The sequence below is a fragment of the Mirounga leonina genome, unplaced genomic scaffold (assembly GCF_011800145.1).
Source record: "Mirounga leonina isolate KUSES-001 unplaced genomic scaffold, KU_Mleo_1.0 Mir_166, whole genome shotgun sequence".
Lineage (NCBI taxonomy): Eukaryota > Metazoa > Chordata > Mammalia > Carnivora > Phocidae > Mirounga > Mirounga leonina.
Genome location: NW_023270418.1, coordinates 28535592 through 28559212, shown reverse-complemented (window position 1 = coordinate 28559212; position 23621 = coordinate 28535592). Strand labels below are relative to the sequence as shown.

General features: G+C 59.9%; 1 protein-coding gene across 3 annotated transcripts in view; it reads right to left on the bottom strand.

Moving 5' to 3' along the window:
• Window positions 1-23413, bottom strand: part of DAGLA (diacylglycerol lipase alpha) — a 62026-nt gene extending 38613 nt beyond the window's left edge. Inside the window, exons 1-4 of one of the 3 annotated variants that reach the window (XM_035012982.1) lie at window positions 23303-23413; window positions 12078-12497; window positions 11415-11567; window positions 6543-6717 (exon numbers count right to left, since the gene is read on the bottom strand). The gene's annotated coding sequence lies outside the window, so the exon portion shown is untranslated. The remainder of the gene's footprint in view (window positions 1-6542; window positions 6718-11414; window positions 11568-12077; window positions 12498-23302) is intronic. The other 2 variants (XM_035012984.1, XM_035012983.1) reach the window with 2 other exon arrangements.
• Window positions 23414-23621: the final 208 nt, after the last annotated feature.

Sequence of the window (23621 nt, the reverse complement as noted above, 5' to 3'; positions counted from 1 at the left end):
TGAAATGCGTGCATGCGGCCATTCTCCATCCATCCAGCAAGTCATCAGAGTACCTGCCACACACCAGGGGCTGATGTGGGGCCAGCCTTCTCAGGGCCCACAGGCCAGAAAAAAATAAAGACCTGAAGCTAATCTTCACATACGGCCAGGGAAAATTCCATGACGCGTGCTCCGAGGGGGTGACCCGTCAGAGCCTGAGTGAGGAGGTGAGGACCGGCTGCCTTAAGAACTGGGACTGTAGGACAAGCCAGAGGAAAGAGGCTACAAGGGGGGGGCAACACAGAGGACGCCCCTCAGCAGGAAGGCCCATGAAGGAGGAGGAGGAAGGACCGAGCGGAGACCAGATGAACGGGATAGAAGCAAGAAGGAGGCCCGAGGTGGAAAGGCCAGTGGGCCCAGGGGGTCTGCACTTCATCCGGAGAACAGAGGGCAACCACGGGCCACAGCAGGCGAGAGGCTGGAGAGAAGTGGGGGCCCACACTGAGGTTCAGCAGGCAGTGGTGACAGATGACACGGGGCAGTAAGGGAGAGGGTGCTGTCAAGGACACCCCAGCCAGGTGGTCTGTGTAACTGGACAAACACCAAGTGATCCTGACTCCGGAGGCCATCATACTCCAGGAGCCTCTCTCTCCCTGCAGACAGGGAAGGATGGATGGCGCTCTGGTTTCCCCTGACCCTGGAGGAGCACCCTTCGAACCCAGGCCTGGGGCAGCCTGCCCCACCCCAACATCTACGTCCTCTCCTGGACTTCCAGGTCAGTCTGGTCCAGCCCTCAGGTGGGCGGCAGGCTCCGGTGTCCGGCCAGCCCACACCTGCTCAAGGGGAGTCACTAGGCTCTTCTCTCACTGCTCAGGGTGCCGGTGTTGAGCTTGAGGTTGGAGGCGTTTCCCCTGAATATTCAACTCCTTATTCTTCCTGCCACCAAGCTCTGACCACAAATATGACCACGGGGAGGGGCCTTAACCCAGGCAGGGGACATCTCAGAGCCGATGCCAACCCCACATAAGAGGGGAAACAGAGGCTCGGAGAGAGGATGTCTGTCTGCTGGTCAACCCCCCACCACCATTTCCAGTCTCCCCACTTAGAAAATGAAGACAGGGATTCTTCTGCTGGCCTGCCTGCCCTCACCTCCTCCCAGGCTGCCCTTGCAGATCACCCCCCAATGCTCGGGCCTACTCTCTGTCCCTCATGCAGCCAAGTGTGCCCTGTCTCAACATCCAGGCCCTCAGGCCTCCCCTCGCCTGGACATGCCCCCCGTCCCTGCCATCTCTGCGTGGCTGGCTCTGTCCCACCACTCAGTTCCTAGCTCAAACCTCACTCCTCTGACCTGCCTGCCCTATCTCAGCTGTGCCCATCCCTGTCCCTCTCCATCACCTCTCTGTCCCTCCTGCATTTTGCTCTGGGCACTCGCCAGCATCTAGCACTCTTGGCCTTATTGTCTGTCAGCCTCGTTACTACCTGCCTCCCCCCCGCCACTAGGGTGCAGCTCCTGGGGCAGGAGCCCTGCAGGAGGCAGGAACCCACCGAGTCCCTGCTGCTGCAGGAGGAGGAGCTGGGCCAGAGCACAGGCTGAGGGAGCCTGTGCAGAGCCCAGCCCGGAACCCAGGGCTCCTGCCTTCCAGCCCCGGGCCCTCTGCACAGCATCCACTGGCCCCGTCGGCTGGATCCAAGAACTGCCCTCCTCCAGCAGCAGGTGCACCCAGGCCTTCCCGCCCCTGATGACCATGCCACGGGTGAGGCAGGGGGAGGCGGCATCTTTGTTTCACGGATGCAGAAAACTGGCAGGAAGGGGGTGCTGGGTGACTTGCCTGAGGGGGCACAGAGAGAGCGGCAGAGCAATGCCCAAGGCCTGCCGTCTGAGGGGCTCCTCTGCACCTCCACGCCCCGCTCTCCCTGCCCGCCCGCGGGAGGGCGACAAGCACGCGGCAGGGAGGAAGGGAGCACCTCCATGGGTGCTCCCTCTCCCAGCAACAGGGTTCCCCGTGGAACCCTCGTGGCCTATAGCCCAGATCCAGCCTGCCTGGGTGTCAGCAAGAAGAAAAGGGGGGATCTGGCTTCCCCTCCTAGAGCCTCAGCATCTTCACCCGAAAACAAGGTGAGTGACCAGATCATTTCCAATTTCCCTAGGACTCGCCTGTTTAGTCCCCTGAATGCTCAATTTCCGAGGCTCTTCAGTCTCCGGTTCCAGAATGCGATCCCTCCCCGAAGGCTCAGAGTGCCCTGGGAGGGAGAATGGGCCAGAACAGCCACACTACAGCCCAGCAGTTTACGGGCACCAGCCTGTGAGGTCAGCCAGAACGAAGTTCAAAACCTAACCAGTCGCTGACTTGCCCATGACCATGACCGAGTGACCGCAGGAAGTCTCTCCACCTGGGTTCCTCTCCAGACGATGAGGATGAGAATGGGGCTGCCTCCTGGGCCACCTGGGGAGCAGATGGCTTGGTAAAGGGCCTGCCCTGCAGGTCCTCATTCTGCCTCCCTCCCCGTGACCCTCATCTGCTCTCTGCCAACTTCCCAGGAGTGTGAGAGCAAACAGGAAGTAGCAGGGGCTTCTTGGAAGGAAAACTCTATAAAAAGCCTGGGCAACGGGATGACTTCCCTTGAAGACAGAGCCCTGGGCCTCTACATCCCTGTCCCCGTGGGCCTAACGCCAGGTTCTCTCCTCCTGGCTCACGCAGGCACAACCCTGGAGGGACCAGAGGCAGGGGCAGCGCAGACAGGGAAGGGGGCTGGTTTCTTGACGCGCGCAGCCCCCTGTGCCAGCTCTTCCACCGCCCTCTACACAGAACCTCCTTTCACCTCTTCTGGGCCTCGGGAGGATGCATGAGATCACGTCTGGGAAGTGCTCAGAGCTCCCCAGAGAGAAAAGAACAGAGGGATCCAAGGTGGGATTAATTATGTATCAATGTGCTCATTTATTAGCAGTTCGATTTACTGCAGGAGCCAGAGTGGGACATGCGTGGAGCCTGGTGTCCGAGAATCCAGGCCTGGTCCTGGGCCCAGCCATGAATACATGTGGGTACGTCGCAGCCCCTTGGACCCCAGTTCCTGTAAAAGGGGGATAAATAGCATCTGAGCGATGTGAGGTAGAGTACGACACAGACAGGTGTTCCCTTCCCCGTGAACGGGGTCACCAGGTACCAGACCCACAGTGTTGCCGTGAGGAGCAACAGTTGGGTATGGGGCACGATACACATCGGGGTCATTACTGCTGATGCAGGAGTGGCAGGTGGGGTACAAGGACTGTCCATCCTGGGGCGGGCACCCATCCCGGACCTGCTGGAGGGAAGGCTGGGCAGGGCCTGGCGGCCACAGTGACCTAAACAAGTTACAGCAGACCAACGCTGCCTTCCTCTGCATCTGTCATCCTCCCCAGCTAAGAGGTGGTGGTGGAGGGAACTGGGCTCCCCACAGCCAGGAGCCAGACGCACTCGGCCAGCTCCCCAAGGGCCAGGATGGGAGTGACCAGGCAACCTCCAGCAAGCTGTGCCCACCTGGGAAGGCTGTCCCTAAGCCTTCTCTCGGCCGCCCTCTGTTTACAGAGCTCTTTGCCCATGGAGGGGGCCACGCAGCCTCTTGGTGACAGCCTGCTTGTCCTCACAGCTTGTCTGACAGGTACCAAGTGGCGGGGAGAGCACAGGCCGGAGCAGTGGGTTTGCTAAAGGCCACAGTGCAAAGCAGGCTGGACACCCCATGGCATGCCGAGGTTCCTCACCCTCGCAGGACCAGAGCCACTCGGTAGGCTGACCAGAGGCAGGACTGCCAGGAGGGAGGTGCTGGCTCCCCCCCAGCTCCCCCCAGCTAATGCAGGCAGGCCTCTCCCTGGGGTCCCAGCTGCAGGGAAGAAAGGGCCTCTTCCCTGGGATGCCAGATCCAGCCTGCCTCTGTCTACCTAATCTAGTCCCGTCAGCCGCGAGGAGCAGGTCCGTGGCCTCAAGGAGGTAGCAGCACATCCCCTGGTCAGCGCCTGCCCACGTAGCAGAGAGCTCAGCCGGACCAGAGAGAGGGCGCTGGAAGCCTGCTGTCAGGAGGCCAGGCAGAGGGGCAGGCCCAGGGCCCAAGAAGAAATCGTCAGGTTTCGGGGGCTGATTCATCTGAAAAGGGGAGAAGGGCAGGGCAGGGATTGGCTGAGTCCAGGCAAGCTCCCCCCTGGCAGGCGGGCCCCCCCCCCCCTCCCAGCAGCAGCTCCGAGAAGGAAGGGGGCAAATGCGCCTGAGCAGGATGCTCCTGGCTCGGGCCCGTGCTCCTGCCCAGTCACACAAAAGCCCCATTGATGCCGCCCCTCGCCCCCACACTCTGAGGCCAGTGCCCCACATAAGGGCTCGGGGGACCTCTTCTGCTCCTTGCCGCCTGTCCAGCTGCCGCGGCCACCACCGCCCTGGCACGCCAGGCATGCGAAGCCCGGCACTGCCGAGTCACGTGCTCCGCGCGGGCGACGCCAGGCCCTGCTGGGGCAGCAGCGGGCCTGGAGGGCTGGCCCTTACGGGCAGTGCGGACCTCCTTGGTCATGCAGAAAAGCTGGACGCCCAGAAGCGGCGGACCACCTGCCTGCCACCCTTGCCCAGCCTCACCCCACCCCACCCCATCTTCCTGGAGGGCAAATCCTTGGGCAAACAGTGAGCCAGGTGTGAGTGACACAGCAAACGCAGGGCTGGGAAAAGCAAACACCGCAGGCCACTCCTCTGCTGGGCCTGCTGCCCTACAGGATGGCACTCGGCTGCTCACGGTGGCCTTGCCCGCAGCTGCTGCTGAGGCCCCTGGGAGGAACCTGAGCGTGAGGAGAGAGGGAGGCAGCGGCAGGGGCGAATGGGCAGGGCACAAGTCCTCAGGGAGCCGGGCTTATCATGTTTGGGTGCCAACCCCCCAGGCACCGTGAGCCTTCTCTAGGGGACAGGGTACGTCATCCAGAAGGAGGTGTGCTGAGGAGGGTCAGGCTGACCTGGGCCTGGAGCCTCTGCTTGGCCACGTCCTGGCTGGGGGACTCTGAACAAGTCATGTCCCTGGCTGGGGCATTTAGCAGTGCCCATCTGAGTGGCCCTTGGGAAGGTTAAATGGGACGAGGTCTGTATGGGAAACACTTCGAGCACAGTCTGGCATAGATGAGGGTCTCAATACATGGATGCTGTGCCCAGTGTCACACGGACGTAGGGTAGAGCCGGGGCAGGTCACAGAACATGGGGCGGCACTCCGGAAGCCTGGGCACCTCACCCTCCAAGGGCATACTCACTCAGCTACTCCGTGACCCCCTGGCCTCAGCCTCCAGGGTAGATTTCTCCAGGGCAGGATGCTCCAGCAGCAGGGGGTTGCTCCTGTGGGCCCCAACTCAGTGCAGCCACGAGCCAGGTCCCAGAATCCCTGCAGCTGAGCCAGGCCTGTGCCACCCCTATTCCCTATACAGGGCTTCTGGTCAGGGGAGCGAGGTTTCCCCTTGCAGATCCCCCCTAGTGATGAACGGCGCATGCTGATGAGGCAGCCTGCCCTTCATCTGCTCTGCTTTTTGCCACAGCCAAGCATTCTGCGGGGTCAGAGCACTTCATGCCTCTGTGCCTTTGCACAGAATGCCTTTTCTAATCCTGCTCGCCTGGGAACTCCTCAGTCTTTCAGGGCTTAGCCCAAATACCACAGCCTCTGTGAAGCCTCCAGAAGCCTGCGAACTCCGAAGCAGACCAGATCGGTGTCCCTCCACCCCTCCCCTGAGTACCCTGGCTCCTCACCATGCTGGGAGCTCCCGGAGGGCAGGGCTGCACCCTCTGCCTGCATCCTCGGCACCCAGCTCAGGGCCTGGTGCTCTGCAGCTGCCCCAGAAATGTCAGACCAGGGGGCACCTGGGTGGCTCAGTCGGTTAAGCAACTGCCTTCGGCTCAGGTCATAATCCCAGAGACCCAGGACCGAGTCTCACATCGGGCTCCCCGCTCAGTGGGGAGTCTGCTTCTCCCTCTGACTCTCTCTCCTGTCATGTTCTCTCTCAGTCTCTCTCTCTCTCAAATAAATAATCTTTAAAGAAAAAAAAAGAAAGAAAGAAAGAAAAGAATGTCAGACCAGGCCCTGGGCCTGCTCCCTCGTTCCTCTGAGATCCTGTGGCTGCGGATCCCTGGCTGCGGCCTCTAGAGACTAAGCACTTGAGAACCAGGGCAAGACCGAGCTTCCCTGACAAACAGATGGGGGCTGGAGATCTCCTCTCCTTTGGAGACTTGATCTGAGCACCTAGCCTCACCCACAGTCACAGGTGGCTTTGCGGCCTTGCAGGCTGCCTCCCCAACTTGGAAAGCAAACAAAAGTTAACAGGAGGGGTGAGCAAAGGGACGGGAAATGCAACTGTCACTGCAAGGAGAAAGGGAGTTGCGGCTGCCATCTGCTGTGAACAAGATGTTTGGGGACATGCACTCCTCAGTTCTGAGGTCTCCCCGCCAACTCAGGGAGGGTGAGCCGCCCCTCTGCAGATGGGAGCCGGTGGCTTAGCCAAGCCCAAGAGGTGCCAGGGACCCCTCCTGCCCACCCGGAGCCCCCGGCTGCCCCCCTCTGACCTCTCATTACTCACTCACCTGACCATGGGGCCAGGAAGCCAGCCCAGGACACAAGCCATGCTGCCTCTTCCAGGGAGCCCCCCTGCAGGCTTTAGGGAGCCAACGCCACAATAATGGTGATAATAAGGGTACGATTCCAGCCCAACTATCTGCTGAAGGAACTCTGGGCCATCATCTGACTTGTCCCATCATCCTGGAGAGGAGGCAGGAGGAGACAGAGAGTCCAAGGGGGGGATCACTGTCGTGCTCCTCAGTTTAAGTGCCTGGCCACCTAGATGCCAGGACAAAGTTCTGGGGCCCTCCCTTGTTCTCTAATGCTGGGGGCTCGGTAAATGACAGGAGAACATCTGGGTATGAAGGAACCTTCTGGACCCCTGAGTCACATACAATCATTTTAGGAAGGAAGGTAAGGGCCAAGGATGCAGATCCCCTGCCCTAGGCAACGCTGAGGTCAGCCGTGGGCCAGGAGCAGAACCTGGAACTCTGCCCCGCTGCCCAGTTCCCGGGCCCTTGGCAGGCTCCCAGGCAGGGCTGTCCTCTGTCCTTCAAAGAGCGCTGCCCTCAGAGGGCTGGCCCTGCCTTAAGGGCCACGGCGGTTCAGGCCAGGCCTCCCCCGCACCTTGCCTGTCCACGCTGCCTGCTCAGGCCACTGCCAGTCAGACTCACTGCTGCCCCGCCCCCTTGGCTGTGCCCCCCGCCCTGTCACTCAGGAGGCTGGGCCCACAGGCCACATTCCTTCCCTGGGCCACCCTGCCCTGTGCCTGCTCGTGGAGGGACTAGTGTGGCCAAAGGGGCCAGGCATGCTTGCAGGGGTTTAAGTGGCCTGTTCATCAGACACACTGGGGCTGCCCCGTGGTACCTGGCCCACAGAAATGGCTCCACTTCTCAGCAGGCCAGGCAGTGGGTAGGGGACTGAGACGTCTGTCCGCTGAGACTGAGCTGGGCCAGGGGCCCAAATGTCACCCTGTGAACCTCGGCCGCAGCAGCCTGGCCCCTGGGGAGCTGCCAGGCCCCAGCTATTCCAGCCTGCAGACGTCAGGGGGTGACTCTTCCTCCCATCAACAAGGGGAAGGCAGAGACTCTGGGGCAATTGTTCTGAACTGCACATCCCATCCCACCTCCCCCCCCAGCCCGCCCCACGCTGCTCTGCTGCCACCACCCACAGGCCTGCTCGCGAGGCGCACACCCCACATTTCCGTCGGCACGGCCCGCCCCCAGCCCCCCACACCGTGGCTGTGACACTCCACCCTGCTGCCAGTTCTCAGCTGAGGGCGGCACCGGCAGCTGGGGCCGAGGAGGGCCCCGCGATGTGCTCCAGGGCGTCTGTGGGCCTGGAAATCTCACGCAGACTTACGTGAATTCCTCTGGGCTGCGGGTTTTTTCCCCTTTCTCCAAGGGTCCTTGGCCCCTGGCTGGGTCACTGTGCTGGCCCCACTTCCTGCCTCCCCCCCCCACCGGGGCCTGTCTGTGCAGTGCCTGGGGAACAAGGGAATCAATGGCTTCTCTATTCTCTGGAGGGAAGGCATTTCACCCTCGGAGCGGGGGGAGACTCTCGCAGGGAGGCAGGGAGTAGCCCTGCTGGTGCTCAGGTCCCTAGATGCCTCCTCACCAGTCCTCCTGGGTCGGGAAGTCCGGTTGTTGTGCTTGATGGAGAGCTTAGGGTCTCCCGCCCCATGGGGGGCCTGCCCACAGCCAGCCCCAGGGACCTGCTCCCCTACTCCCGGGACTCCCCCCGTGCGAGTCGCTGCAGCGACTCAGACACCTTCACAAGTAACTCCTGCCTAGGCTGCGGCACAGCCAGGCCGGGGCTGAGTCAGCCAGGGAAATCCCAGCCCGGCGCCCGCCGCTGGGTGACAGTTCCATTGACACCTACGGAGTGGGGCACCCAGCCCCTCCCGGCAGAGGGCGAGAGGAACACCCGGGCTCCCCCACCCCCATTTCCTGTTCCCTGAGAGGGGAGCCTGGCGGTGGCGGCAGGGAGGAGTCACAGTGCCAAGGAGCCCTGCCATGAGGCGCTGGTCCTGCAGGCTCTTCAGGCCTCCGGTCCCTTAGCCTCGGCGTGGCAGTATGGGAGGAGGTGGGGGCCTGGCCTCCACGAGCCATGGTAGCTCCTGCCTGGGACTCGTCCCCCCAGCCACTGGGTGTCCTGCTGCCAGGGCCTCAGCACCCCCGGGCCTCACCGGGCCAGGGTCACGGACACTCCCACCTCATGCCTGCGAGGCCCTGGCCTCCGTGACTCCTGCCCGGGCACGCCCACCACATGCAGCCCTGCATCTCAAGGAAGACAGGGTCAAGAGGGCAGTGAGGAGAACAGGCCAGGAGAGGACCAGCCTGAGAGCCTGAAAGGGGAAGGCCAGAAAGGACAGGCACAAAGGCTGCTCCCAGCAGGACATCCTGTCCCTCAAGAAACCGGGCCAGGTCCCCACAAACCAGCCAGACCGGTTGGTGTTAGCAGCCACTTCATTGCTGCGGGCTGAGCGTGCAGGGGAGGGGGTCTGCGAGATCCCGCCTGGGGCAGCTGCAGGCTCTGTCTGTCCTGTGGTGGATTCTGGCCAGTGCCTCACTGTCCACCCCATTACCCCATTCCCTTCCAGCCTGACTCCTGGCCAGGGCATAGGAGAGGAGAGTGAGGGGAGAGTGATGTTCTGAGCATGCCTCCCGCCACACACTGCCTCAGTAGGCTCCGAGACCAGGGCAGGAGACCAGACCCGGGGCCTGGGGACTGCCAGATGGGGCTTCAGATCCACTCAATGGGACCTTAAGAAGGAGCTTCTGGGAGCCACCTGGGTGGCTCAGTCGGTTGGGCATCTGACTCTTGGTTTCGGCTCCGTCATGATCTCGGGGTCGTGGGATGGAGCCCCACTTTGGGCTTTGTGCTCAGCACAGGTCTGCTTGTCCCTCTCCCTCTGCTCCTCCCCCCACTACACACATGCTCTTTCTCTCTCAAATAAATAATCTAAAAAAAAAAAAAAGGAGGAGCTTCTGGGGATCAGAACATGGAGGTGGCAAGCCCTATCCCCGAGGAGCTCACAGTGCAGAAGGAAACCCACATGTAGGCCAGAGGCCATGAAGCTATGATGCTGGGGACCCCACAGTGGGGACACCTATCAGCCCACGGTGGACAGAGAAAGCTTCCCAGAGGTGCTGGAGGCTGAACAGATCACCGCCAGGAAGAAAAAGGCAGGAAAGTAAGGCTCACTTGTTCTCTCCTGCCCCATAGAAAGCCTCCCAGAACCCCAGAGGCAAATGCACCTTATTCCTGGGCCAGACCCCAGCCAGCACAGAACCCTGCCTCCCTCACTTCTGCCCTTGCAGGGCTGTGTGCCGAGCACCACCATTAGCTCCCAACTCCTGCCCCTGGGTTGCTGGCAAAGCTGATTTCTACAGGCTCCCTGGGCCAGGGAGGGTGCAAAGGGCAGGCACACCCTTGGCGTTACCTGGACAGGAGCCCCTCCACAGCTGGGGAAATGAAGCTCAAGTTCAGGTTGCCCCCCCCGCCTCCCCACCCCCACCCCTTTGCTCCTCCCACCCTGGCTGGACTTCCCCTCTCCATGATTCCTCCTGAAGCCCGGGCCTCTTGCACTTGCTGGGCAGGGAAGCCGGTGGTGGGAGAGTCCCAGAAACCTATCCATTTCTTTGAAAGAAGACTGAAAAGATGTGGCCACACAAATCCCATGGGTTTACTTAAATGTCTTTAAAACAAATGGCTTGAATGGATTTCTCCCACCCTTCCTCCTCCCTGAGCCACTCACTGGAAAACAGCTGAAAGGGCCAGAGACTTCGGGCAGCTGGGGCCTGATGGAAGCGGGGTCTCGGCCGCCAAGCCGCCCAGGGGGACTGGGATAAAGGCAGCTCTGGCCAGGAGAGCTGGACCGCAGACACCTGACCCACAGACGGCACAGAGGCTGCCCGGGGCTCACGAGGGACCAGTAGCGGATTCGGGACCGTCCAGTGTCCTCTGGCTCTGGGGCCTACTCTCTTTCCCAGCACCAAGGTCCCCTCCCTCCCACCGCCCTTGCCTGGAGGCCCAGCCCTGAGCAGCTGCTTCTGCACATACCCTCCCAGGGCCGCTGGGACAGACAGGTGGGGTCTTCTTGGACAGCACAACTTGCTTAGAAAACCAGGCAAGGGGGCAGGAGTGGGAAGGTACATGACTCCCCGCAAGTTGGATCTGGAAGGGCCTGGGGGGAAGCAGAGCTCAAGCCTCTGCGAATCTTAGAGACGAAAACCCTAAGCCCAGAGAAGCAAGCTGACGTGCCCAAGGTCAGCACAGCTATGCGTCTTGTCCAGTCCCCGGCTGCATCCAAACTTCCGTTCAACCATGACTTCCCAAACACATCCTATGTGCCAGACTCTGGAACAGAGGTTTAGGTGCCTGCCTAGGTGGCCCCCTGATGAAAAGTGAACTCTGCCAGAGGCTTGCAGGATGGGGGGGGGGGTGCTCCCACCCCTCCACTCTCCCCTCCCAGCTCCCCTTACATGAAATGTTCTCCGCCCCTGCCAGGGAAGACTCAAAGCAAAGAGGAAGTAAAAAAAGGTGGGAAAAACAGTGTGAAGGACTGGGCAGGGGAAGAGGGGATGAGGTCACAGCCTGGAGGTAAGGGGGATCGTGGTGAAGGTCACCCCAGCAGGTAGGTCAAGTGGAAGGAGCACTGTCTTGGGAGTCTTAGCCTTTCACTGGGAAAGGTGACCCAAGGACCCTGGGCCACCCATGCTTATCTGTGTCTACTTTTTTCTTCTTATTACCAAATACATGTTCTCTATAGAACACAGAAATAAAAAATAGAAGGAGAGAAACAGAAGTCACCATGATCCTCCTAGGAAAATGATTAACTATTAACATCCGTCTAGTCTTTCCTCTGTCCAAATATGGGATCATTCTGTACCTACCGCTTTTTTCCACTGAGTAGAGAAGGTGAGCATTTCTCCTCATTAAACACTGTTCTGGCCCAATCTTCCCTCATCGTTGTAGAGTAGACCATGTCCTGGCGTACGCGAGTTCATTCGCCCAATTCCCCATAGGTGGTTGTTCCCCTCTTCTCACTGTGAGAAAACCCCACAGCTGGGCCCAAGGCAGAGCAGCTGCAGCCCCCCAGGTGGGACAGGCTCCTGGCCCCCACCTAGCGCTCCTTTCCCACACCCCACCACCAGCAGAGGCAAAGCCTCCTGCACAACGTGGGGAGGGGTCGGGGGTGGGGGCCCTGCTCTTCTCCACAGTGAGTCCCAGTGACTCTCAGCTGGAATGGTAGTGAGGAGATGGATAAATGCAGATTCCCAGGCTCCATCCAGAAATTCCGAATCCACTGGTCTGGGGTAGGGCCTAGGGACCTATATTTGGAGCAAGCCCCACCATGGCCATCCCTGGGAGATTCTGAGGCTCGGGTTAACCAGCCTGCACTCAGAGAAGCCCTGCTCTAGAGGGTGAGGCCCAGCAGTACCTCCCTGACTGCAGTGAACACAAGGAGCACTGGTTAAACCATGGGTCCCCAGGCTCCACCCCCAGAGATTCTGAGCCGGGGTTGGGGGACGGGGCACAGATTCTGTGTCTCTAACCTGTTCCCAGGTGCTGCTGCTGGCCCACGGGCCACACTCAGGAGCGCTGAACTAAAGCCAAGAGGGCAGCAGGTGCAGGCGACGGGCACTTCTCCTGGGCGGATAATCCCAGCTAGCTCTCACGAAGCACTTCTATGGGTCAAACACCATGTCCTGGCCATTCAAGGTGTGGTCCATGAGCCACATCACTAGGAGCAGATCTGGGACCCCAGCCAGCCTCCGCAGGGATCTGCATTTGCAAACTCCCTAGGTGATCCGTGTGCCCATTAAAGGCAGCACCATGCTGAGTCGTTAACAAGGAGCATCCCACATCATCCTCTGACACGCCTCAGAAGTAGGTCAATGAGTCCCCTGATTTTACAGGTGCAGCTGAGAGGTTACATGACTTGGTTAAGGTCTCACAGGTACCACGAGCCGGAGCTGCAGCAGGAAGGAGATGGTCCAGCTTCAGAGCCTGAGCTCCTAACCCCACACCCCAACACTCCCGGGGACTCCCCGGCTGAAAACCCACCACCCGGGTGGGCTCGAGCTCTCCACTTTGTAGAGGGGACCTGGGAGACTGGGAAACGGTGAGCCCGGGGCCCAGGCCATGAGCCGTGCCCGAGTTACAGTCCCTCCCGGCCCCTGGCTCACTCGGTCTGCGGCACAGAGCCTGAGCACAGCGCCTGGGTGGGGGTCCCGCCTCCAAAGCCCACAGGCTCTGCAGACACAGTCGGGGGGCAGGAAATGGGAAGTGGGGCAGAGGAACCAGGAACTCGGTCTGGTCTGAGGACGTTCTTTTTTCACAGCCAGGCTCAGTTCTGTGTGCCTTTTGAAAGGAAGTAGAGAATAGCTGTGCTCAGCCCAACGAGGCTGGCCTCTTTCAACCTTCCAGTTGCTGCCATTTCCAATTACAACTTCAGAGGGCTCCTCTAATTTATACATCCCAGGATGCACTGCTCCAGCTGCTTTATGATGGGAGTTCGTTACACCATTAGGTTAAACTTTTATAAAGTACTGAGCAGGTGGTGGGCTGGGTGCCTGGCTTAGGTACCACTGCCGGAAGCCTGCTGAATAGGGTTCACCTGGCGAAGGGAGGGGGCCAGGCTCTCAAAAGGGGCCAAGAAGTGGAGAAGGCAGCTCCAGGGAACAGGGGCCCTCCATGAACCCGTTAATCGAACCATACGGGAGAGCAGGGAGGCAGCATGGAGAACAATCTGCAAGGGCTCAGCGTTACTGGCAGGGGGCATGCAGGGTGAGAGGAACAATCCTGCATGTGCTTGAAAGCCGCCTGCCGAGGCCGGAGAGGTGCGGGGTCTGAGGAGGTAGGTGGCTGCGAGCCACCGACGGCCTGCATGTGGGGAATGACAGGGCCTCCTGGCGGTGGGCGAGGCCGCTCTCCCAGCAATAGGGTGGCCAAAGGGAGCCTTCCTTTTGTAGGAGCCCACTCTTCCCATGGCTCAGAGGGTCCCTAAACCCGATGCAAGGTGGGAGAGCAAGAAGGAACACCCCGGGAACAGGGCCCAGACAGATGAGGGTCTGGGTCCCAATCTGCCAGCAGCAAATTTATGGCCTTTAGCGGGTCCCTTCAATTCTCTAAGAAAGCTGAGGTCTTGGACCCGCCCCTCTGCTGTGAAATACGAGGGCGTCCTTCCGAGGGGTGGGTGGGCACTGCCCACTGTCACTGTTCTTTGCATTCAATGAACTACTACACGTAAAGCACTCATTACCGCTCCTGGCAGAGGACAGGCCAGGAAGTGCGTGCTCACGTTGCTGTTACATCTGTCCTGTTATAGGTCAGTCCCCAACCTGGGAACTCCCTGAGGACCACATGAGAACTTTTATCATTCTCAGCTCCAGGCACAAACTTAACATGCAGCAGGTGCTTGACAAATGTCCTGGAAAGAACCGGGTTCTGTCCAGACAGAGGGGGAAAACAATTCTCCACAGCCTGGCCCCCGTCCCAGGGAAGGAGGTGGAGGAAGACCAAGTTCTTTTCAAAGGTATGAAACTGAAGCAACCTCTTGAGACAAATTCCTTGACTTCCCAGAAGGAAAGAGACTCCAGATGTGGCTGGTTTTCTGGCTCCAGGAAGCGGGGGTTGTCTCCGGCCTTCTCCTTCTGCGTGTCCTTAGAACCCAAGAGGATTTGCTGTGACTGGAACCTCCAGCCTCGGTTGGGGCTCTGGGGCCCCCACACTGTGGGCTCACCATGGGTGCCCGCCCCCTCCCCTTGGCAGCAGGGGCCTCCTTCTGCAGCCCCTGGAGTGGCTGTCCTCCCGGCAGGCTCCCAGGGCTGGAGGTGGGCGCTGTGGGAGTCTGGATTTGTCAAGGTTGCCAGTGTTCTTGGCTGAGGGGCCAAGTCGTGACCCCCACCCTCAGGATGCACAATCTGACCCCCAGGCCAGCTTCCCACAGCCGAGTGCAACTGCAGGGGCTGAGAGGCCACCACTCTGCACAAGAGGCGGAGGGTCTCTGAGGAAAGACACTGGCTTTCCCCAGAGGCCTCGGGACAGGAAAAGATGTACCAAGAAAAGCAGCCAGAAGGAAGAGATGCGAAGGGGAAGGAAATGAACCAGGAGAGGAATGAAAGGAAAGGGGAAGGGTGGGGAAATGGGGGCCAGCCTAAAAGAGGGTTGAGGCAGGAATAGGGTAAGATGCCAGAGGGAAGGTGGGACACTGCCAGGCCCTGGGAAGTGGCCCAGAAGTGGGAGGGGAGAGGAGGAAGCCCCAGGGGCCGGCCTGCATCTCAGGAGCCATGCTAGGGTTGCCTGGCTGCAGAGGAGAAAGGGAGCAGCCTCAGCAAAGGGAGGGTCCTCTCGGCTGAGCGCCCACCTGGGTTGACCGAGAAGAGCCGAAATAATCACGATAATTAATAACGGCAGGTAACGTTTATTGAGTACCTATGATGTTCTTGGCACCGGGCAGAACTTCCAAAGTGGTATCTCACTGGATCCTGGCAGCAACCCCATGTGCCATATTCCATTAGAGCCCCCATTTTCGACATGAAGAAACTGAGGCTCAGAGGTCCAGTGACCTGCCCGAGCAGTAGTGGACTCAAAAAAAGCTCCATCTTTATGCTAAAGTCCATGCTTGCAGGCCTATGCTATGCTAAATTTATATATATATATAGAGAGAGAGAGAGAGAACAAATCAGAGGTGGATAATCAAAGGAATCGAAGGGTGGCGTGGTCTCGGAGACCAGTGGTCCTGAGGGGTGAGGCGGGCAGGTGTGGACTGGGAGACCACCCCCCGCGGGGTGCCTGGGACGGGCCGGGACAGCCCCCCTCCGCCGCCAGATTCTGCGGCCGGCCCGAAGCTGCAGGGGACCGGCCATGCCAGGGCAGCGTGGGCCCTGGGATGAGGTGGGAGTTGGCTGAAGGGCGAGCCCGGCGATGGGAGTCCGAAACGGGAAGCGCAGCAGAACGTCCCCTAACAGCAGTCCGGCCACAGACTCCCAACAGCAATGCCAGGCCTGCCTCACCCCGACCCACTGTCTCAGACCTCTGCCCGCCTCTCCGGGCCCCGGGGGCCCCTGGCAGCCCGCGCCGTGTTCCCCAGGCTGACGAGAAAGCAGCGGATGCCTAGCCAACGCCCCGGGAACCCTGCCATCGGGAGGCGGCCAGCCTCACGGCTTTCCGGAACAGACGCCGGGCTCACCTCTTCACCGGGCTTTCCGCATATTTTGAGGGGTGAGGGGGGGTCCAGGAGCTGCTTGGCAAGCTATCCTCCGTCCTCACTAAACCTAGCCTGAACCGACCTAGGCAGGCTGCCCAGGTGAGAGGGTAGTGGGGCCCAGGGCCACCAGGAGGGCCCCATGCCCTTGCACACAACCCAAGCACCCAGTGCGTGAGGGACCACTTCCAGGGACCCAGGGACTACTCAGCCAACTGGGACACCAGACTGTGGCCTGGCCCCCACTGGAGGGACCTCCTGCCCAGCTCTTGGCCACGCAGGGTCCTCGAGTAAGTCCTTGCCAGCTGGCAAGCCACGGAGTGCATCAGCCCATCCAGGGTGGCTCAGAAGGTGGGTACAGATCCCCTGGCCTGGGTTTCTGCGTCCAGCCTTAAGTATTCCTGGCCTTCATGACAGCTCTTAGAACTCACGCACAAGCAATCTAACCCCTGATCAGTACAGCATCTTTCCTATGCCTCATCACCTCTGACCATGGGCACAGCCGGCGAGGGAGAGAATAAATACCACTGTTGCTGATATACAAACAGGGCAATTGAGGCTCAGAGAGGCTGCTGACTCATCTGAAGTTGCCCAGCTGGGTCAGGAGCAGAATCCAGGCCCAGTACCCTCCACATGCCTTGCTGTCTCCCTAAAATCACCCATCCCACTTGAGTGTGCACTCCCGATTCCCAAAGCAAAGGAGGCCCCCCCCCGACCCTGTGCAGGCCAACACTTCAGGCCAGATGTGAGAAGGAGGATGTGGCCACTGGATAAACATACAGATGTTTGATAAACAGGCCCAAGGAGATGAATGGAGAGAGAGGGAGTGCAGGGAGAGAATCAGTGAGCACCCTGGATCTCAAGGCTGCCGGGGTCCAAATCCTGGTTCTGCCATCTATTAGCTGAGTGCCCAGAGCACATTTATAAACCTCATCTACAGAATGGGTTAACATCACCTGCTCCTTGGGGTGGTCATGAAGATTAAATGAGCTAATGCATGAAAAGTGCTTAGCACGGCGCCTGGCATCTTTGCTCAGGAAGTGCTATCCGGCCCTTATTGTTAGTCTTCAATGAGGCCATGGATTAGGGAGAGGGACATATGGGGTGGGGGTGGGGGGCTGGGGCTACGGGCCCTAATGTTAGCTAGGACAGAGCCGGAGTTCAGGAGAGCAGAAGAAAGGCTTGATTGGGGAACGACCTGTGTGGGGCCCGAAGGAGAGGCAGGGTTTGGAGAGGGGAGGTGAGGGTCCTGGGCTCACACCTGGCTCCCCTTCTACCTGCCATGTGTCCTCCCTGAGCCTCCTGTAAGCCTGGGGGTCGGAGAGATGAAGGAGTGAGCGAGAATGCACCGTGTCGGATTAGTTCCCCCAAGCTCACAAAAAGGAAACCGGTATTATTACTGTTACGTTGTGTCTGAGCAAAGCCTCCCGGAGACAGAAGCCCTGGGGTCTGCTCGGACCCCCAAACCTGAGAGAGTCGGACAAAAGCCGAGTGCAGGGCTCTGTCCCCAGCGGCGAGGGGGGTAAGGGCCAGAGAAGCAGCCCCACAGCACTCACCCCACCCTGTATATAATGAAGGCGCATCAATAATAAATGAACCTCAAGTAAGTCTAGGAACATCAATCATAAATTAATTAAATGGCTCCAGAAGAGGCAACGATAAGAGGCTTTTTGGGGATGGATTAGAAGCGTCCCCAGCCCCCTGCCCGGCAGGCTCCGTGGCCAGGAGCATCTCCTGGTACTGGAACTGGTGGCCCCTAAAACACAGGTGAAGACAAGCTCTGTTCTCCTCCCACCTGCCCCCCAGCTCAGAGAACTCTCAAACGCTGCAAGGGTTTTGATGAAACTTCCCAGAATAGTAACCTTCTGGGCTGAACTCAGGCAGGCAAAATTTCAAGGGGTAATCTGGTGAGAAAATGATCAAACGCCTGGAAATAAATGCCAGGAACGCTGGAACCCCCTCGATGGGTCCTCAGGGATGAGAGCAGTCTTGCAGGCAGAACAACCAGCCTCACAGGGGTCCCTGAGAGCCTCTCCTCAGACTCCCAGGAGGGAACAGACAGGAATCAAGACAACAGAAAGTTCTGATCCTGGGCCTGGCCTCCTGGCCCTTCCCCAGGCCCACCCCTTACTGACCAAACGGACAGATCTTTTGGCTTCTACCTCCCCTCCATACAGGCAGGCTGGCCCTTCCCCCTTCCTCCCCAGGGCCCTCCGCACCTGGGAACTGCCCTAGCGCCCGCCGGCCTCCCTACTCCCGGCACCTGCTGCCAGATGCCGATGGAGGTGACGCCCATGGAGATGCCTGCCACTACCCTCTTGCTCAGAACACTTCAGTGGCTGCCCGTGTTTTCCACAGACCCAACCCTGCTGTCACGCCCCCGGGGACCCAGCTCCAAGTCACTTTGTGAACCCTCGCTTTCGCTGCTTCCATTCCATGTGCCCTGCGCTCAAGCCGGACCACAACACGCCAGCACCTCACGTTCCCGGCCACATCCCCCATTGCTGCCACTTCCTCTACCATCACCTGGATAGCCCAGATTAAAGGCCATCACCACCCAAGTCTCTGCTGACCTCCCTCGTTCAAGTTGCTCAACCTCCTTTGGCCTATAGGGACCCCTCTCCTGGAACTGTGGCACAGACCTTTACGTCGGTCGCATAGCTTCTCGATAGACTTCGAACACCTGGAGGGCAGAGTCTATACCTTACAGGCTCGTATGCCCAATTCATCTCCATGGCCTCACCGAGCCCAAACCCCTGCAGGTGCTCAAGAAAGGACTTCTGATGAATTCCAAGTGGAAACCGTCCCCAGGGGTCAAGATATTATTCCTGTGTAGGATTCTGTTGACAGATAAGCAAGATTCTATCCAAGCCAAGGGTTGGGTGGAGCTAACTTCTCCTTATCAAGAAAAAGGTCATGACCTATTACATCTTCCTTGGTACTAACATAATGCAGATCATGATGTAACTGCTTTTCTGTAGAAAACATTCTGACTATAAGAGCAAAAATACCTGTGTGTTGTGTGTGTGTGTGTGTGTGTGTGTTCTTGCTTTCATCACGATCTTTCCGCTCACCAGACATTATTAGGTCGTGGAATTCTTACAACCACCCTGGTTGGAGGTTTTACTGTCCCCATCTTACAGATGATGAAACTGAGGTATAGAGAGGTACCAGGATTCAAATCCGGGTCTGTCTGACCACAGAGCCCCAAGTCTTAATGCCCGTGGCTACCATGCTACCTTCTGTCATCCGAGTGGACTATGTCCAGCTGACTTCCAGGGGGGCTTGAGGAGGAGCACGGAAGCAGGCATGAGTGAGCACATATGGGCGTTGGAGAGCCACACCTCCATCCTGGGCTTCCTTCTAAGGAATACCGAGAAAGCAGAAAGGCTCCTTCCGTAGGAATCACAACCAGAGACATGGGCCCCCCCCCAGCTGGAAGGCGCCCACCCCCCGCCCCGCTCCCACTGTTCTCTCCTGCTCCATGGAACCCAGCAACGCCCCGCTCCTCACACCCACTGACACCAGGCCAGCCAGACACAGGAGCCCACAAGTTCCCACACCGCCCCCTCAGCCCTCACTTCCCACGGAAAGCTCCGGGCACACGCGGCTACACACACGTGCAATCCCTGGACCGCCCTGCCTCGGAAACAGCCCCACCCCTGCTCATCTCAACCACTGGCGTGGGGAGGGCTTGGGCGTTCCTGCCAAACACCCTCACCTGTGGCCACAGCACTCCCCTGCACCTCATCTCCTGGACTGCTCCCTCCGCGGCCAAGGTCGGGGAGAGGGGGGGGGGTCCGGGCGGGCGGTCTCCTGGGTCTTCCTCACCTACACGCACACTCCCCGGTCCACCCCAGAGAGATCCAGCCCAGCCAAAGTCAGAGAGGAGAAAAGAAAATCAAGATAAACCATTTTCAGCCTTGCCCGCTGGGGAGGTAACCACATCCTGCAATGTCCCGGGCTCCGCGGTTCTAAAAGATTTATCTTCCCCTGACCACACGCTCATTGATGTTTCCCCCAGCGCTACTTGCTCGGTCCACTAGCGCGTAATGTAAAGCGATTCCAGTGAGAAGCTGAACTCCGGTGGAGCGCTGGGCCAACAGGTGATTAAACCCTGAGGTCCCCCTCTGGTCCCTGGCAGGAGGGCTGGGGGAGGAGTGGCTTCCAGCGACAGGCGCTGCCTTCAGCTGTGGCCGGCTGGCCTGGCACTCTCAGCTCTGGTCCAGAATCCTCTGTCCAGAGATGCCCGATTCCCTGGCACCCCTGAAGCAGGGCAGCCGGGCACCATGATTTATGAGGCAGCTGAGGAATGAAGGTTGCCAGGAACTGACTTAAGCAACTTTTGGAGAAACATGGACAAAGCAATGGGGACAGGACTGAGGACCAGAGTTGAAAACATCTCGGCCCTTGATGTCCACTCCTATGGGACTAGCCCCCTGCCCCAGCTGGAGTCTGCTCAAAAGCAGCATCTGTGCCTAAGGACCAGGGGTGGTGACCTGGCTGGGATCCCTGCTGGCTCAAACCCTGAAGCCTCGGAAGAAAGCTCAGCTCTGCTTTTGGGGAACGGAGGCCAACTCCTCCTCGTCTCCTATCTGCCCCGCCTGCCACCCAGCCCTGCTGTGCAGAGTCCCAGCATCCCAAGCAGATGGCAAGGGGCAGCTGCAAAGGGCTCCCGAAGCCCAAGCCCATAAGGCGGAGCCACAAATCAGAACAAACGGGCCGAGGTGTGGAGGGTGAGCTGAGGGGACGTGAATGCTCAACATTCACAACGGGGAGGCTCCAGGCTGCCTCTTAACGGGCTTCCACCGTGGAGAGCTCTCCAAGCAGGAGCTGAAGTGTGGGCAACTCCCAGGGAGGCAGAGAAGGGCGCTGCCGGGAGCGTGTGGGACAGGCCTCGGAACCCTCCCACCAACCTGGGAAGGAATGGTCCGGAAGCCCTTGCCGGGGCCCAGGCAGCAGCCACGGCGCCAGGGTGAGTCCCACGGCATGGAAGAGTCAGCTCACCACCCTGGGTCTGGCGGAGCTGTGTCCTTCTTCTACCCACGAGGCTTGACAGTGCAGCCTGGACGTGGGGCAAAACCCTTCTGCCTCGGGGAGCAAGCCGGTAGAATGGGTTGCTGGCTAAAACAGACCCTCACACGGAGTGCTGGAGAAGTTGGCCTGAGCTCATGGGGTCTATAATTCAGCCTGTTGTCAGGAACTAGGCCCCTGGAGGCAGAAAGCAAAGCAATTTGCATCCACCCTCACCTTCCCCATGTGGGAAGGCCCTTCGGACAGAAGCGGGGCCATGCGGGGTGAGACGTCCTGGGGAATCTGTGCCACACCCATCCGCCCTCGAGGACCCCTTGGAGGGTGCCCATCGCCCCTTCTCCTTGCCCCGGGGTCCGCTAGCACCCGCCACTGCCCGCAGACCTCCTGTCACGCAGCCCCAACCTCTCTGGCAGGACCACCCAGCCCTGCGTCCACTCTGGTGGCTCTGACCCACTTTGCTTTCCTCAGGCCACAGCCCCAAAAACGCTGATGCGACTGCTCCCCACCCCCATCCTCAGAACCCGGAGCCAAAGGAAATTCTCAAGAGAAAACACACAGCCTTCCAAGTCTCCCCGCCATACGAGCCCCCCAGATCCGTCAGCCACATACACCTCCCAACCCTGTGCAACCATGAGGCGTGTCTGCAGGGCAAGCGAGGGCTTCCTCGCGCTCGGGCCGCTCCTGCAGGACAACACAGTTGCTCCGGCCACCCGCTCGGGACCGTCCTCGGGAGACCTGGGGCCTGGTTCCAGCTCAGCAGCTGACTCACAGTGTCAACAGATCCCACTTTTCCCCCCACCAGGAGCCTTGACACTCAGGGCCTCTAATTCCCTGTGACAGGCTCTCGACCTTCCGGCTGCCTTCTCCCCAGCACATTCCAGGCCTCCACTTCCATGGCCTCCCACCCTGGTCTCTCTACCTGATGAGAATCTCTGACCTTTGTACAGCCTTTCACTGTTTACAGAGCGTTTGTTTCCATGTGCACCATCTCCTTTCCTGCTCTGTGACCACTTGGTGACATGGATCTGAGAGGTAGTCACCTGCCCAAGGTCACACAGCTAAGACCGGAGTGTAAGTCTTCTGGCTCCCTGTGCACCGGGACGACACGCCAGCTTTAAGGGATCTCAGTGGCATCTCCAAGCACCCACCTTTTGGCAAACGAGATGCCATCCACCACCCTAGTCTCCCATACCCTCCACATTGTTCTTCTGGACTCCTACTAAAGGCCTTCCCCAGGTCCAGCCCAAGTTCACCCCCTTTATTCTTCTACCCCGTTTCCACTGCCCCCAGAGATCCCCAAAGTCCTAAAGATGCCCCCCACATCCGAAGACTTCCCTGGAACTCTAAATTGCCCCTCTGCGAGGTAGACACCACGCGGTGCAGAGTGAGACCCTCACCCAATGCTTCCCAAAAGACTGGTGGGAGCAGACGCAATCCTGGCACACTCCCAGTGGCTGCAGATTCATCTTTCAAGTAACCTCCCCCCCCCCCCAACAATGATCCTCTGGACTCAAAGGCTCCCAAGCATCAAAGAAGAGAAGCAACTCCCAGCTACCCTGGAGTGAAGCATCAACCCAAAGTGAAGACAGGGCCCGGAGAGTACAGACAGACGGTGCCCCACCTCTCCCAGTGCTCTGACACGGTCACTCTCAGTCCTGCACATTTCTCGTGACACATGTTCAAGTATAGTGATCGCAGCTGAGAACCATTCCCCTCTTCCTGCTTCTCCAAAGCTAGATGAATACATGAGCCCAGGACAATGCTAGTACCTGGTCAGGTTTCCATCTGGGTCACCGTTGGGTTCCTCGTGGTAGAAGCATCTCCTGGCATCGCTCTTTCATGTCCATTAATAAAGGACACCAACCTTCTCCCAGCCTTTCTCCTTCCTCAGTGCCGGTGTACCCAAGAGGCATTAAAAGTGGGCCCTGGTGACAGAGGCCATGCCCCTCATCATCACCAGAGTGGCAGGATGGACATTTACCCTTCCCATCCACCAGGGTCTGGGAGCCACGGAGTCTCCCCTCCCGGGGCCAAGCAGCCTCCGGCACCACGCTGTGCCAAGGCCATTTCTCGCAGTCACACCAGAAAGTCCTGTCATGCTGAGGACACCGATTCTTCAAGTCCAGGTGCCATCATTCCAGACCATGTCAGGCCAGAACCATCCAACACCCTAGCACCCATGCCAGGAGAACCGCCACGCGCCTACCAACTGGCCACTGACACCCCGAGCCAGTCCTAGCGCGGTGCCCACCACCGACCTGCACAGAGGGCTGCACCCGCCTCCCACCTGGGCGGCCACCACCACACCAGGGTGGGGGTGAGTCTTCTGACACCCGTGCCAGCCCCACGCTGCCCACGCCCGTGCCACGGGTGTCACCATCCCCACGCCGGTGCCAGGAGCTCCACGGATCTCACACCTGCCACCGGCGCTCGTGGCAGCCGCACCGCCGCCAGCGGACCCGTCGGGCCGGCCACCGCGCGCCCTGGACACTGCCCAGCCCGTCGCGCCGCTCGCGCCGCGCCCGCGGCCCCCCTTACCTCCCGCCCTCCGCAGGGCTCGGCCCGCCGCCGCCGCGACCGCCACCTCCATCCTGGGCTCCCCAAGGCCCCGATTCACCAACGCCGCTTCCGCAGGGCGCCGGCGCCGGCGCGAAGGCCGCCTCCGCCCCCCGGGGGACGCTGCGTCCTTTACGTAAACCCCACTCCGCCGCCAGCGGTGACCATGGCGACGGTCGTGGGGCGGCAGCGCCCCCTGGTGTCAGGGAGGGGAGCGGCGCTGAGGCCGGGGCCCTCCGAGCCTTGGCAGGCGCGGGCCCGCAGCGTGGGGGCGGTGGGCGCCCGGCTCCGGCAGCCGCGG